This window comes from Zingiber officinale, chromosome 7A (assembly GCF_018446385.1).
Source record: "Zingiber officinale cultivar Zhangliang chromosome 7A, Zo_v1.1, whole genome shotgun sequence".
Lineage (NCBI taxonomy): Eukaryota > Viridiplantae > Streptophyta > Magnoliopsida > Zingiberales > Zingiberaceae > Zingiber > Zingiber officinale.
The window spans coordinates 99,129,882-99,146,486 of record NC_055998.1 but is presented as its reverse complement, the minus strand read 5'-3'; positions in this window follow the sequence as shown (position 1 = coordinate 99,146,486).

Below are 16,605 nucleotides of genomic sequence, written 5' to 3'. Positions count from 1 at the left end.
TCTCTAATTATTTTCTAAAATCACTTTGTTTCCACCAGTTTTTACATCTTCCACACCCTCTGAAGCGTGTTCATCAAGGTAGATAAGACCGAGCTTTCACTTCAATGGCCAACCTCACCACAGTATTTATCTCTCCGCTCAAGCAAACTTTTGGCACGCATTCTAGCATCCATCTCAACGTACACATGAAGTATTGGTTTTCGACAAGATAAATTTAAATATGATTTAATGATAAAAAAGAATGTGTACATTTTGCTTCCTTTTCTAAGCACATGGTGGATCCCATAATTGTGATAAGACGTATACGGATTACTTTGTTTTGTTCTTTACTTGGAGTAGCATGGTCTCATTCTAATAAATCAGGTATGATCACGAGGCTTAAATAGTTGTCACTTGTGTGCTCAATAGGTTGAACAAGTTTAATGTGAACTTGGAGGGTATATAGATAAGCCAAGTGGCGTGAGGGAGACAAATAAGTTAATTCAATGTGACAGGTTGATTGGATAGGACAACATCTAGTTAGATCAAGGCACACCAACTAATGGCCCTCGCGATATGATCGAGCTGGTATTCGGATGATAGATTGGCACTGGACGTATCAAGTAAGGTTCACACAGGTGTGATGATGAAATATCTTTGAGGTTTATTTCTAGGTGTGTATAAGTTATGCTTCAAATTTACTTGATAGATGATGAATCAAGGGAAAGATCGTCAATCCCAGGATTAGTCAGACCAAAATCACTTGGAATATTAAAAAAAGGATAAATCAAGTAGGGAAAAAGGGACAGTCAAGTTAGGTAAGACATGTATGTGTATGTATATATATAGATTTAATATTTTGCCCGACGTCTCCTACGTGATCGTGAGCGACATACTCACAAGGTGTTGCCAACTCGATTTTTTTATATTATTTATTTTATTCTCTCTCTCCTTTCGCCCTCCATTCAAAACTGTCACTCGACTTTTATTCTCTTGACTTTTCCAAATCTAAATTTTCCTCGCTTTGGCTCCTTCCTTCACCGCTGTCTTCCATTGCTCTTGCTCCTGCCGTCAACGCCCCTTCTGGCCCGTCTGTCGTAAGCAAAGCAAAGACATTGCAAGTTAAACACAAAATACAGCAACAAGCTTTTTCTGGAATGGGCAGGAAACCTTCAAACCACTTTTCCAAATATGTTTTCCCTCTCAGTCACAAACTTTTTAAATTAATCTCTCTCCGCTCACCCTCCGCTCAAAACTTTCAAAACACTTTCCCAAATTTGTTTTTCCTCTCAGTCGCTCCCTCACTCAGACGTGCTCATTCTAAACCCTTAGCTGCCACCACTAACTCCCCTTCTACTCGTCCGCTACAAGCTAATCAAAGGTGTCGCCAGTTTCTTCTCGAACGAGCCGAAAGCTCCCTAAATTGTAACTGCAAACAAAGCTGACACTGCACCTCCCACCCCTTCCATTTCGATTGTAAGCCCTACCACTCCAATATATGTTTTTCTCTCTATATACTTTTTTATTAGGGTTTATGATACAACGTACAAGCCCTAGCTACTACACATTGTAGCAGCTACTATGTGGTAGTTACTATAACTTATAGCAGCTACAACGTACAAGTCAAACAATCTTTTCTTACACTGTGAATAATCTTGATTAATATTTGATCCTTCTACCTTGCAAATTTGTAATGAAGAACAGACATGGTATTTGAAGTTGTAGGGTTTATAGGTCTTCTGGCTTATACTCTTCCATGGTGTATTAACTCTTGAACAAATTAATGATGAAGAATAGACTTTTAAATTTGTCTTGTTGTTATATTTCTATCCAGTATTAACTACAACGTATAGCTGCTTCTGGTATAAGCCAAACAATCTTTTCTTATAATGTGAATAATCTTTTTTAATAAATTTAATTTTTTTTTGTTTATATAATTTGTAGGAAACTTGTCAAAAATTATTTCCACATTTCATTCGATGATAAGTCCTTTCATTTTAAATTGTAATTTCCTCTAATCCTAATATATTGTTTATATGTGATTCTAAATGATGTATTTAATATAGGAGAAAATATATATTGCCTTTATTAGATGTCAGTCAGGTCTTTAGGACACCTGGAGAGAAGCATTTAGACAAGTTAATGGTTTTATGGGCGCTAAACACCAATCCTTCAAGAGTAAAGATGAGACAAAAAGAACTTTTGAAACACACTTTGATAAAAATCTAGCACCTACCTCCTTTACATCGAGAGGAAAAGAAAGTTTGTGTGCAGCTTCAAATATATATCAAGTTCAAACTCAGAGAGAAAACTATCGAAGACTGAAAAATTTAGAAAAGTGAAAGATACATTGGAAGAGATAAAATAAAAATTAAATTCTTTATAAATTAGTGATGAAGAATAGAGATGGTATTTGAAGTTGTAGTGTTTATCGATCTTCTGGCTTAAACTCTTCCACGATATATTAACTCTTAAACAAATTAGTTATGAAGAATAGACATTTAAATTTATCTTATTGTCATTGTTTCTAGCCAGTATTATAGTTCACATGTTTGATATATTTTAATATATTATGATTCAAGTTGTAACTGCTATAGACAGTACCAACTACTCGACAATAGTTGTTACACATTGTAGCAAATACTCGACAATAGCTACTACTATTTATAAACGAAAGTATATTGTGTAATTACTCTTTACCCTTATGGTTCTCAACGTGATGGCAAGTGATAATCCCTAAACCAGGCGAACAAACATTTCGAACCATCCTCCTTGGAAGTAGCTCACCATGACGCCTGGCTTTCTTCACGACACCTATCCTCATCTATCAACCTCTCCATGATGCCTGGTTTTCTCCTCCGAAGCTTCACCTCTATTGTAAGTATTTTATTAGTGTTTAGTGTTTTGATTCTTCTTCTGTTGTTTAGGGTTTTGATTTATTAGGATTTTTTAGAGTTTTGATTCTTCTCCTAGCTTCTATATTGGTGTTAATTGATTATAAGTCTTCACTTTGAAGTTATACTTTCAGGGAATAGAGTTTTAAAAAAAAGTTGTAACATTGTAGCAGCTACTTGACAATAGCTTCTACAATGTGGTTAAATCATATGGACTGCTATAATGTGGTTAAACCCTATTTGTTGTCATGTTGTAGGAGCTACTTGACCGTAACTACTACAACACGATTAATAGCCATTTTGTAGTAGCTACTAGACATTTAATGTATCATATTATGGTTGAAAACTAACAATGTAATGTATCATTAAGATTATCACTAAGATATGATGTATTTGTTTGACAGAATTAAATGGTGAGCCAGAGGACTTTTGCTTCCCGTGCATATCATAAGAAAATGTAATGGAAAAGTAATTACCCTTAATTCAAGGTTTTTTATATCATTAGTAGAAATAAACGACCAGTAGATAGAGTTGATAAATAGAAGTTTATTTGTTTGGACCTTAGCCATGCTTGAAATTATAAATATCCAAAACCTTATACAAAATATGTTTGACGATTGGGACGTTGAAGGAAAATGTTTCATTTGTCAAAATCAAGAGATTAGCTTCACAAAGAAAGATGATGCACTCATTCTAGGACTCTAAGACTAAGGCGATGAGGTTAATTTACAACTGAATGCAACCTCCACCCCATTATTTTTTCAACACACTGATGTGGAGTGCTCGAAGAAGGAACTATAGAATAAGATGATCAACCTCAACAAACAACCATCATTTGCTGAATCTAATACTCTCTTTTGCCAACTTTTAATATTGTATTTATTTGTTTGTGTATTATTTACTACTACTAGTAGTATATCTAAATTACCAATACAATCACTAACTGATTGTGTAGATGATTTTGATAATTTAGGTAGGTATAATTAGTATAAGATTGTATATGGCTATATGAGCCCACAGTTGGAGGTCATTAGTGTGATACTTTCATAGAGGCCAAAGCCAGAGGGCCTTGAGGGAAATCAAGCTCCCATGGTCAAAGGGTTTGCACATCTCCTTACTATAAGTTCTTACATTTGATGATAGATTCATATATGTTATGCATAGAATTATAAATTTAACCATTCTTATTATATTGCATGTGTGGATGTGTGAAGATGTCAGAATAATGGAATCTTACAGACAACATGTCATCCAAGAATATGCATATGGAAGTGGTCAGCCTCCTGTATGGAGATAATAAAGTCTAGGTTTGCAGAACTACTTGCAGGCCAAATAATTGTTGATTTAAGTCCATCATATCTAGAGACACATCCGTTCTCATATGATTCCTTAGAAGATGTTGTAGAGCATATAAATCAATAAATCATTGAGGGATTTAAAGAACTAGTTTCTGAGGAAATTCTTGAACAAGTTCCTGAGCAATTTCATAAACAACAAGCGGAAGCTCAGGAATATGTTGTAGAAGGTGTTCAGGAGAAAGAGTCTTGTATGTTTTGCCAAGCAAGGGAGTCTAAAAATGTTCATTTGAAGTCTCTAGTTATTAAGGTCCAGCTCCATGCTGTGATGGAGACCCAAATTAGCGAGCTAACTGATGCAATTAAAAATAGTGTCAGTGATTCAAAAATTACAATTGCTATGAAATACAAAATAATTGAAGAAAAGGACGGAATTTTATCTATAAAAGATAAAATTATAACAGAACAAGAGAGAAAAAATAAAGATTTTCAAAGTCAGTTGCTTGCCAAGGATAAAGAGACAACAACTACTAATCCTAATCAGCCAATGACAAGGGTAAAGAGGACTCTACAAAGAGAATCACACCCTTACCTGCTAAAGAAATTGAGGGAGTTCATGTGCCCTAGAGAAATAAAAAAAAGTGAATTTCCAAGATAAGAATAAGTCAAAGATGCCCAAAGGAGAGAAAATTATTGAGCAGTTTGTTAAAGTTCAAGAAGCCCCTATCTCATCTATGGAAGTACTTGTCGCATCTTCATTATATAAACTCTTGCATGCGTTTGTCAAATAGAAATATAAAATTATGAATGTATGGTTTAGGTTGGTTAATTGTTTTTTCTTTTATTCCTATATGACATTTAATTACTTATGGAGAAAACTTTTGTCTATGTATTTATTCAGCAAGTGAAGTCATATTTTAAGAAAAATAAAGATAATGTAATGGTAGAGACATTATTGAAACTGAGTCAGCTAAAGTGAGTTAAGAGGTACTTGAGTTACATATTTATTGTAATGCAAAGATACGATTGATAATTTTAATAATTGTATTATGAACATAAGGATAAATTACTTTGGAATTAGATTTTTATTGTATTGTCAAACATACATTTCATAATATTGAATAAATTCAACCACGCATAATTAGAAGTTGTTATAACACATAATTTCCATAGTTACTACAATTGTAACAGTTATAGCAATAGTTGCTAGTGTCATAAAACATAATTTATGGATATTTTTTATTTTTTATTTATGTAGGACTACAATAAAGCCAATATGGTCCAATGGAATGTTTATATTGAATATGTAATTTTTTATAACTCTTTTTTATTGAACCTATTCACAGATGGCAATTGCATAAATGTATATTTTATAATCATTATAGAGAAAGCCAAAATATTTGGCATACCATATTGACCATCTATACTTTGTGTTACTAGTTTTGTTATAAGTATAACACCAACTGCTACTATCAAGTTTTTTTCTCTCCATATATTCCTCTTACAATGTTTGTCTCTTTGCACAGGATTTGTTTGGAATAATGTTGTATGAGATATTTAGTCTATCATCTAACATTGACAATGACAAACCAATCAGATATATATTTTGTCCATTAAATAACTCAGATGATTACTAACACCTACTAATTATAGATATGTAAAAAGCTCAATATATGCATTATAACTCCCTTGGAGTCTTAGAACAGTATACTTCTAAGTTTCATAATTCTGTAAGTACCTGCCATGTTGAAGAGTTCTATACATATCGGCTTTTAATGTGTATTGCTAACAAACTTCATTCATATATAGGTGACCTTTTTTAAGAACATGCACGAATCTTACTACGATATCTGGTATCCAGGGCTACAATTGTTAATGTCGAGAGAATTTAATGTATCTATAATCCTGGGTCCAACACAAGTAAAATTGTAAGTATATGTTGCATCCTCATTTTCCTATTTGCAATTAGACTATTAATAGTCTAAAAAAACTATATATTTTAGGTTAGATTGTGTATTTTTTTGTTATATAGTATGACGAGAGTTTAATATACCAAAAACCAAAATTTTTGAACAAGTTAGGATGAGATAATTTAATTTTCATGTTGGTCATAAAATTCTTACTAGAAAACACTGGATTACTAAAAAGCTAGTGTAAATTCATTATAAAACTAATGTCAATTTTTACCAATAAATTTTTATCAAGCTAGTGTAAATGTATTGTAAAATTGTTGTAAATTGTCAAGCTAGTGTAAATCTATTGTAACACTGATGTAAATGTATTGCATACACCAAAAATTTAAATCAATTGTATAACTATTGTAAATGTATTGTCAAGCTGGTGCACGTTGTAGTAGCTACTCGATAGTAGCTATTACACAGTGTAGTAGCTACTCTGGAGTAGATGTCATAACATGTAGCATTTAGTGCTTCACATAGTAGCTATTCCCGAGTAGTTGCTACACATTGTAGCAATTACTGCTAATTATCTACTACAACTACAATGTGTAGTAGCTAGTGTGTAGTAGCTACTATACATTGTAGTAGCTAATGTCGCTGCAGTTAACGAGCCCTAAACTCTAATAATTGAATGACCAATTGATTTTTCAAATAATGAATTTATGACGACTCATCATTTAATTAATGGTAACCTACCTACTTCTACATTGATCTGTCATGTTCATACAATGACCACTCATACCTGTCATAAACTATGACCCATCAACATAGGCAAAATCTGACTTTGTTAGAAGGACAACTGTGAGCGCATGATACACCTTCTATTCCTAGATTTAATAGCACCTCTGTTTCCTATAAAATTTATGGTGTCGCAGAGGGAGCCTCCTTATTTTCATAATATCTAAAGGTAAATGAGTAGCATAACGATGGTGCTATCTTCCCAACACCACCTTCATTATTCCTTTCATGACATCCAGTGCCTTATCCAAAATCTGGTAGTGTGTCTTTCTCAAAAAGAGAGAATACAAGGTGATCATGTTACCTTTCACGATGTATTGTAAGCTTTCATATGGTTGTACGCAACCAATTTGGGGTTCAGAAAGGAATATTTTTTACTGTGAACATCATTCTATACAGTCAACCTCTAGCCAGCACCGGAGCTACACAGCCAAGGAAGAAGCCTCCCCTGCTCTTCTAGTCATGCACACAGTCTCTCATCTAGCAGTGGGATCTCACATAGAGAGGGAGGACACAGGCAGCTAGTTGGTAGACAATCCGGCATGGCAGACATTGTGAGAAGGGGGGAGGGAGGCTACCAAAAATTGGAGGAAGAAGGGCAATGGGTGATGCCGCAATCTGGGATTCGTGGAGGACACTTCTTCTCATATACCTTTGGAGATTAACCTTTTCTACTTCTTACCATCAAGCCATCCTCCTGCCCCAGCGGTGAGAAGGTGCGCTCACGGAAGGGTTGGCGGGGTGGCCGGAGCATGGGGCCTTGTTGTTGCTTTGTTGTGATATCTAAATAGAGTAGGAATGGTGGATTTCTGATGGTGCATTGATATCTCCACCATGCTAGTGGATGATGAAAGTGGTTCCTATTTTGGCGGGCAGCTACTGTTTGGAAGATGCATAGCCTCGACTACGACAGGTTCTGAACTAAATTGTTTGTTTTGAGCTACTTATTGAAAAAAGCATCGACTGAGTCATCATGCGACAAGGTCATGAATGTTGGTGCAACCTTAGGTCAAGGTTGACCTGGTTGACCTGACTCGAGTTGACCTGACTCGAGTTGTGTTTTGATGTTTGACGATGTTTGACGAGAAGAGAAGTTCTATTCTTGATGTCTAACAAGAATAGGTGTTTGGGAGATTGTAGGTGCAACCTTAGGTCAAGGTTGACCTGGTTGACCTGATTCGGGAAAAGTCCAAGCAAGGAGCTTGGCACACGAAAAGTCCAAGTATGGAGACTTGGCACTGGAAAAGTCCAAGTACGGAAACTTGGCACGGGGAAAAGTCCAAGCAGGTAGCTTGGCACGCGGAAAGTCCAAACAGGGAGTTTGGCACGGAGAAAAATCCTGGTGAGTGAAGCCAGGAAGTCGGAGAAGTCCTGGTGAGTGAAGCCAGGCAGTCGGGAAATCCTGGTGAGTGAAGCCAGGTGAAAATCCTAGTGAGTGAAGCTAGGTGAAAGGGAAAACCCTGATGAGTGAAGCCAGGTAAAAGTCCTAGTGAGTGAAGCTAGGCAGTTTGGAAGTCTTGGTGAGTTAAGCCGGGCAAGGGAAAATCCAGATGGATCAAGGGTGATCGGACATCTGATGTTGGGAAGTCCAAGTAGATCAAGGGAGTGATCGGATACTTGGCACGAAGAGGAAAGTCCAAGTGGGTCAAAGGGATTGACCGGACACTTGGTGGGGAGTCTTAGCAAGTCAAGGAAGTGACCGGATGCTAAGCATGATGTACCAATAGGTCAAGGTTGACCGGATATTGGTTTGGAAGGTTTGGGACTTGGTTTGGGCAAAAACCAAGCTCCGGATCGGTCTGCAGACCGATCCAGTGATACGTTTGTGTATCTGATCGGTCTGGTGACCGATCAGATAACAAACAGAAGGCACGCATCGATTCTGTGAGCTTACTGATCGGTCTGGGGACCGATCAGGCGATATCCTGATCGGTCTGCCGACCGATCAGGTGACGATCTTGAGGAGTGCGAGGAACCGCACTCAATAAGCCCTGATCGGTCAGCAGACCGATCAGGCCATACCCTGATTGGTCCCCACGACCGATCAGAGCACGATCAGTAGCTAGCGGAGTTCGGGAGAAAGCGCTGATCGATCTGTGGACCGATCAGGCACACTCCTGATCGGTCTGTGGACCGATCAGGGCACTAGCCGTTGCGACGCAACGGCTATATTCCTTCGTGTTTTTCTTCGCAGGTATAAAAGAAGCTACAGGGCTTCGTTGCTGCTACTGCTTCCTCCTTAGAACTTCTGTTCTTGTGCTCTAGAGCTTCTGCTCTTACCTGCTATCAGAGCTTTGCTGAGCTCCTCGCAGCTGAAGCTTCGCGTGAGCTTCTCGACTGGATTCTCGTCAGCTGCTGCTGGTGTGAAGCTGCTGCTTCATCACTCCAGTCAACAAGAAAGGCAAGCAAGTGTTTCATATTGTCTTTTGCTTTCTTGTATCTGTTGTACTCCTATCTTGCTTGTGCAAGAAACATTGTGGCGAGGTTTCTCCACCCAGAAGAAGTATATTGTATTAGCCGGTTCTCCGGGGACTCATCCACCGACGGATTGGTAGGCTTTGTCCACCTTACGGACACGCCGAGGAGTAGGAGTTCATCTCCGAACCTCGTTACATCCATCGAGTTTGAGGTTTGATCTTCTCACCGTTTCCTTTCTACTGTTTTATTTCCGCTGCGCTAACACGTTTTGTAGAAAGAAACGACGATTTGGGGTTGGCTATTCACACCCCCTCTCTAGCCTCCGTACGAAGGATCCTAACAAGTGGTATCAGAGCAAGGTTGCTCTTCGTCGGATTAACACCCGGGGGAGCACAAGTTAGAGAATAGATCGACTCGGAGAAGACATCACGTTTCCACCCTTCTACGAGTGCTGCGACTTCGCGTATTGGAATGTAAGAATGAGGTATTTTCTTATGTCTAACCTTGAAAATTGGAGTTGTGTTCAATTAGGTTTCAAGCCTCCGATGGACAAGAAAGGAGAAACCCTAGAGAAGAAGGAGTGGACCAAGGAGCAAATCCACCAATCAACCATCAATGATGAGGTAACGAAAATCATTGAATTCTCTTTACCTAATGATGTTTTGTGTAGGATAGGTGGATATAACGATGCCAAGGAGTTGTGGAATAACTTGGCAAAGTTCCATGAGGAGAACTCCACTTCAAGTCATGAAGAGGAGTCAAGTGAGCCAAGGAGTTCACATCATGGAGGAATGGATTTAGAAGTTGAGGGCCACTCAACATCTAAAGAAGAAGAGGAGAGTTCTTCTTCAAGTTCGGAGCAAGAAGAAGAAGCTTCTACCTCCGGAAGGGATGAAGGAGAGAGCGTTCATCCATCCTCAAACCTAGGTAACTCAAGCATTTTAATTTCTAGCAAATTACACATAATGTGCTTTGAGTGTAGGGAATTTGGGCACTACAAGAGTAAGTGTCCAAAGAGGGTTAGGAAGACTCCACCGGCGCCAAAGGTCAAGGAAGCCGGAGTCCCGACACGTAAGGGCAAGGAACACGTTGTGTGCTTCCAATGCAAGCGAAGGGGACATTATCGGAGTCAATGTCCGAGGGGGAGGCAATCTCACAAGGACAAGAGACCGAGCACGTCGATAGGGGGAGCTAAGGCAAACCCTAAGGTAACATTTAAGGCACATTCTTGCAATAATAATAAGACTCATGCTAGTAGTTTTATTGCAATTGTCAAGAATGATAAGCATGATAATCTTAGGAATCGATATATGTGCTTAGGTGCCAAGCATGTTAGTCTAGGTAAGGACAATGCTAGAAATGATAACACTAGGATTAACTCATCTAAGGTTAAGGAGAACCTAGGTAGAAATCCCAAATCATCTAGACATATGCCTAGAAATACCTCAAGGAATAATGATAAATTAAAACTTGAGGTATTAGAAAAGGAGAATCAAGTCTTGAGGTCAAGACTTGATACTTTGGAAAAGGCTCTTAAGAACTTAGAAAAGTCAACTCTAGGGTCTAAGGGTCAAAAACCCAAGTCAAAGGACAAGAGAGGTTTGGGTCACAAACCTAAGTCCCAAGTGGTCAAGCCCACTTATCATAATGTTCCATTCGATTATGGAACAAAATCTAGGGCTAGGAAGACCACCACCAAGGTCACAAGGGGAGTCACCCCTAGAGTTGATCTTGATGAGTCCCAAATGACCAAGGCTTTAAAGCCTAAGAGGGTCATTAGGAGGGTTGCTAGGGAAGTTATCCCTAGTGAATATTTAGTGAACCCAATGAGCTCAAATAGGTATTGGGTACCTAGGAGCATCTTCTCTACCCCATAGATGGGTTAGAGAGTGTCAACTCCGATTAGAAGGGTAGTTAACCCAACTTTGAGGAAATTGACACTCAAGGAGCATTTTCAAGGTTTTTGGGAACCTTTGAAAATGAAATGGAACAATCATTAATATTTACTCCTTGGAAGAGTAAAATGTGCCATCATGGAAAATGATGATGTTAATTTCAATTGGCACAATTTGGGAAAATCTAGAGAACTCTTGAGGAAAAATGAAACATGCCAAGATTTGAGGATAAATTTGATCTTTAAGTGGCATGAATGAATCTAGAGTTCAAGAAGTGTCAAAATTAGGATTTTGGCATATTAGGGCAATCAAGGGTTAAAGCTTAAGTATTAGCTAAGGCTAAGGATACTTAGATAGGTAATCTAGGTATGTCTTATTCATGCTAAATCTTGCCATGATTGTTTGCCCTCCCATGTCATGACATCATATTTATTTTATGATCATTTAAAATGTCATGATAATGCTTAGGTTAGTTTAAATGTCATGCTTTAGTTAAGTTTCATACTTTATGCCATGACATCATGACATTGGCACATGTTTTCATTTATGATATTATTTCATGTCATGTCATCATCTCTTGCATTAATAATCAATGAAATTGATTTAAGGATAAAAGCACATTTTGATATTGAGATCAAATTGGTGTTTAGAAAATGCATGAGAACTTAGCCTAAGTTGACCTAAACCCATATCTCACATCAAAATTGACTTAAATGTGTTTGATACACCTTAGATGTGTGTGAGATATTAGGATGATGAGTTAGGATCAAGGTGCATAGTTCTTGTACCTAGATGAGCCTAATTCTAATTGGGAGATCATAGGGAAAGCTTGTGTACAAGTCATGTGCATATAGCCCTAAGATTATGGTCCTAAATTAAAAGATTTAAAATCATTTTGAAATTGATTTGAAAAACCTTGATGAAGCTTTTCTAGTGATAGCATTCATCATTGAGCAAATTGATACAAAGAAGAGTTAACTTTGAACTATTTCAAAGACTTTTGAACTTTGTATCAAGATTTGAAAATGAAAGTTATTTTCATAAAAAACTATTTTTCCTTGATAATATATGGTATGAGGAATGTATCCTCAAAATTTTACAATTTTTCTGGAATTTGTTGTGAGTTTCTGAATTTCGGGAGAGAAGAAATCAGAAACCGCCTGATCTGAACTTGGATCGGTCACTGGACCGATCCAGGGAAATCTGGATCAGTCTGGGGACCGATCCAGAGGGGGGGCCTGATCGGTCCGGTGACCAATCAGGCGTGCTGAATTTGCTGAATTTCGACTGTGGTCTGAAATTTCAGCTGTGGGAGTTGAGTTTCGGGTTTCTAAAGGTTTGAAACTCTCCAAGACATTGTTGGTGCAATGGTCAAGGGGGAGTTGACCTTTAGGGGGAGTCTTTACTAATTGTCAAGGGGGAGTTGACTTTTAGGGAAAGTTTTTACTCCTTAAGACTTTTGATGATTAGTGATATGGGATTGTCACTAAGTTGAGTGTTGAGTTTAGTATCAAGGGGGAAATTAAGGGTTTCAATGAAAGGTATGGGACTTTCATTAGGAAGAAACTCTTGACCTTGGTTCTCTCTTTTTGATGTGTGTCAAAAAGGGGGAGAGATGTCCCAAGGGGGAGAGTGTAGGTTTTGGAAGAATGTTCAAGGAAGAACATTGGAAAACCTAAGTTAGGTTATCGGGTTAACCTAATTTGATTTTGGATTTTGTCAAACATCAAAAAGGGGGAGATTGTTGGTGCAACCTTAGGTCAAGGTTGACCTGGTTGACCTGACTCGAGTTGACCTGACTCGAGTTGTGTTTTGATGTTTGACGATGTTTGACGAAAAGAGAAGTTCTATTCTTGATGTCTAACAAGAATAGGTGTTTGGGAGATTGTAGGTGCAACCTTAGGTCAAGGTTGACCTGATTCGGGAAAAGTCCAAGCAGGGAGCTTGGCACGCGAAAAGTCCAAGTATGGAGACTTGGCACTGGAAAAGTCCAAGTACGGAAACTTGGCACGGGGAAAAGTCCAAGCAGGTAGCTTGGCACGCGGAAAGTCCAAACAGGGAGTTTGGCACGGGGAAAAGTCCTGGTGAGTGAAGCCAGGCAGTCGGAGAAGTCCTGGTGAGTGAAGCCAGGCAGTCGAGAAATCCTGGTGAGTGAAGCCAGGTGAAAATCCTAGTGAGTCAAGCTAGGTGAAAGGGAAAACCCTGGTGAGTGAAGTCAGGTAAAAGTCCTAGTGAGTGAAGCTAGGCAGTTTGGAAGTCCTGGTGAGTTAAGCCGGGCAAGGGAAAATCCAGATGGATCAAGGGTGATCGGACATCTGGTGTTGGGAAGTCCAAGTAGATCAAGGGAGTGATCAGATACTTGGCACGAAGAGGAAAGTCCAAGTGAGTCAAAGGGATTGACCGGACACTTGGTGGGGAGTCTTAGCAGGTCAAGGGAGTGACCGGATGCTAAGCATGATGTACCAATAGGTCAAGGTTGACCGGATATTGGTTTGGAAGGTTTGGGACTTGGTTTGGGCAAAAACCAAGCGCTGGATCGATCAGTGGATCGATCCAGTGATACGCTGAGTTATCTGATCGGTCCGGCGACCGATCAGCATGGAGCCTGATTGGTCTGCAAGACCGATCAGGCGATATCCTGATCGGTCTGCCGACCGATCAGGTGACGATCTTGAGGAGTGCGAGGAACCGCACTCAATAAGCCCTGATCGGTCAGCAGACCGATCAGGCCATACCCTTATTGGTCCCCACGACGGATCAGAGCACGATCAGTAGCTAGCAGAGTTCGGGAGAAAGCGCTGATCGATCTGTGGGCCGATCAGGCACACTCCTTATCGGTCTGTGGACCGATCAGGGCACTAGCCGTTGCGACGCAACGGCTATATTCCTTCATGTTTTTCTTCGCAGGTATAAAAGAAGCTACAGGGCTTCGTTGCTGGGGCTGTTTACTCCTTAGAACTTCTGTTCTTGTGCTCTAGAGCTTCTGCTCTTACCTGCTATCAGAGCTTTGCTGAGCTCCTCGTAGCTGAAGCTTCGCGTGAGCTTCTCGACTGGATTCTCGTCAGCTGCTGCTGGTGTGAAGCTGCTACTTCATCACTCCAGTCAACAAGAAAGGCAAGCAAGTGTTTCATATTGTCTTTTGCTTTCTTGTATCTGTTGTACTCCTATCTTGCTTGTGCAAGAAACATTGTGGCGAGGTTTCTCCACCCAGAAGGAGTATATTGTATTAGCCGGTTCTCCGGGGACTCATCCACCGACGGATTGGTAGGTTTCGTCCACCTTACGGACACGCCGAGGAGTAGGAGTTCATCTCCGAACCTCGTTACATCCATCGAGTTTGAGGTTTGATCTTCTCACCGTTTCCTTTCTACTGTTTTATTTCCGCTGCGCTAACACGTTTTGTAGAAAGAAACGACGATTTGGGGTCGGCTATTCACACCCCCCTCTCTAGCCTCCGTACGAAGGATCCTAACAATGAAGATGTTGCAGTGCTCTCTTGGGCTGGGGAATCACTACCGGCCGGCGGCTAGAGCTTTAGAGTGGAGGCTGGAGCTTCTTGTCTTCATGGTTGATGTTGTTTGGACTTGCTCTGGGCAGACGAAAGCTGTCTTCATCACTGTTGACAGGTTGCTATGGGCTATTGGTTTTAGTTGTACCTCTAGCGTGGAGTTTGGCCGGGCATAGATTGCAGAGGCGGAGAGCTAAGGAGCACTCATTCGTGGTGACGATGATGACATTTGTCAGTGACAGTGACACATGTTAGTTTGGTTGTGCGATTGAGTGAGTACCCAAGATCATGTGAGATTGTGATGAAAGTTGGTGTTTGCATACACCATCCTAGTGCTTTAAATGTATAAGTGTCAATCCTTGTGTGTGGCACTATATCATTAGGCGTCCCTATGGATATTCTGCTCCGATCTGGCATTTGTCCAAACATGATGGGTGGTAGCCATGTGCCATAGGTTGTTGTATGCCCCTTTCACTCCATATGCATATTTACCTTTAAAAAAAAAAGAAAAAAAGCCTTTAGATAAATTTCTTCCATCTCTCACCAAAGGAGGCTCAAACATCCTTTGGCCAAAACAAAGAGTCTGAGGATTGCTCATGGAGTAGCTAGAGGATGATCGCTTCTATGAACTTCTCCTAACCAAGAACAAAGTACGCAAGGGAGACAAAAATCAGCCCAATGTTGTTTGGGGTTTAAAACACTATGTACGTTGATCAAGGCTGATTACTCATGGAGAACACTGTGGACGTTGATTGTCCAAACTTCTCCTAGCCTCGACCAATGTATGTGAGGGAGATAGAAAATAATAAGAGATAAAGACTGTACAGATGGTGTAATTATTATATATTTATTACGAGGGAGATTAACCTTATATGCTACATAGTCTGAGTATGTAAAGATGGTGTGATTATTTTCTATTTGTGTTAAACATCATGCTTGAATTTTTTTCTCACAGTAGCTGCTACAACATGAAACTAACATTGTAGCAGCTACTATCGAGTAACTACTACAACATAAATCAAACGATATTATAAAAATTATCAGCTTAACAATTCATTTACATCAGCTACTATAAGAATATAATTCAAGCACAATGTGTAATATAAATACATAATAATCACACCATCTGTTAAATACAAGCTATAGTAGTCAGAGCCATCATCTAGAAACCCCTAATTGATTATTGTAATTGACTAATGGATGACAGATTTGTTTAGCCACCTTTGTTATAGCATCTATCCAACAGTAGCTTCTACAATGTGTAAATCATTCTTTTAACATAACATTGAAATTTCAATAGTCACAAAAAACATAACGTTCTATTAACATATCAATAGGCTAGCGCGACAAAAGAGCAATGTAATAATTTTTATTACATCCTACACAGTTGAGAGGGTATATGATAGTCACTACGATCATGAAATGGAAAAGTAGAATGTGCACATTGGAGCAACTATTGTAGCAACTATTGGATAATAACTACTACAACGTCAGGTCAATGTGGTAACATGTATTCTTACTTTTTTAATCTTCCTCTTTTATTATAATTGTCCCATGGTACAATATTTTCCCCACGTTTTCGAAAAGACATTTCAGTTTTTTCCTATGATCAACTTTAATTTATTTCTTATATTATTCCCCATCAAGAGTGGACAAGACCAGAACATTTTCATTATAAATATGTCATCACCATAACCTCTTCGTCTTCATCCCTTAACTCTTGCCTCTCATACACTTGTTTTTTCCCTGTTTACTAGAATGACACAAACACCCCCTAAGCCTTGGGTAAAATCTTTGGAAGTCATGGCCCATTGTCATAATCAAAAATTAAAACCCTCTAAGGGTGGTGTCAAAAGACTCTCTCCTTCGGAAGAATCATCTGAGGATTTGTTGTCTCTGCAAAATCTTCTATCTCTAAAG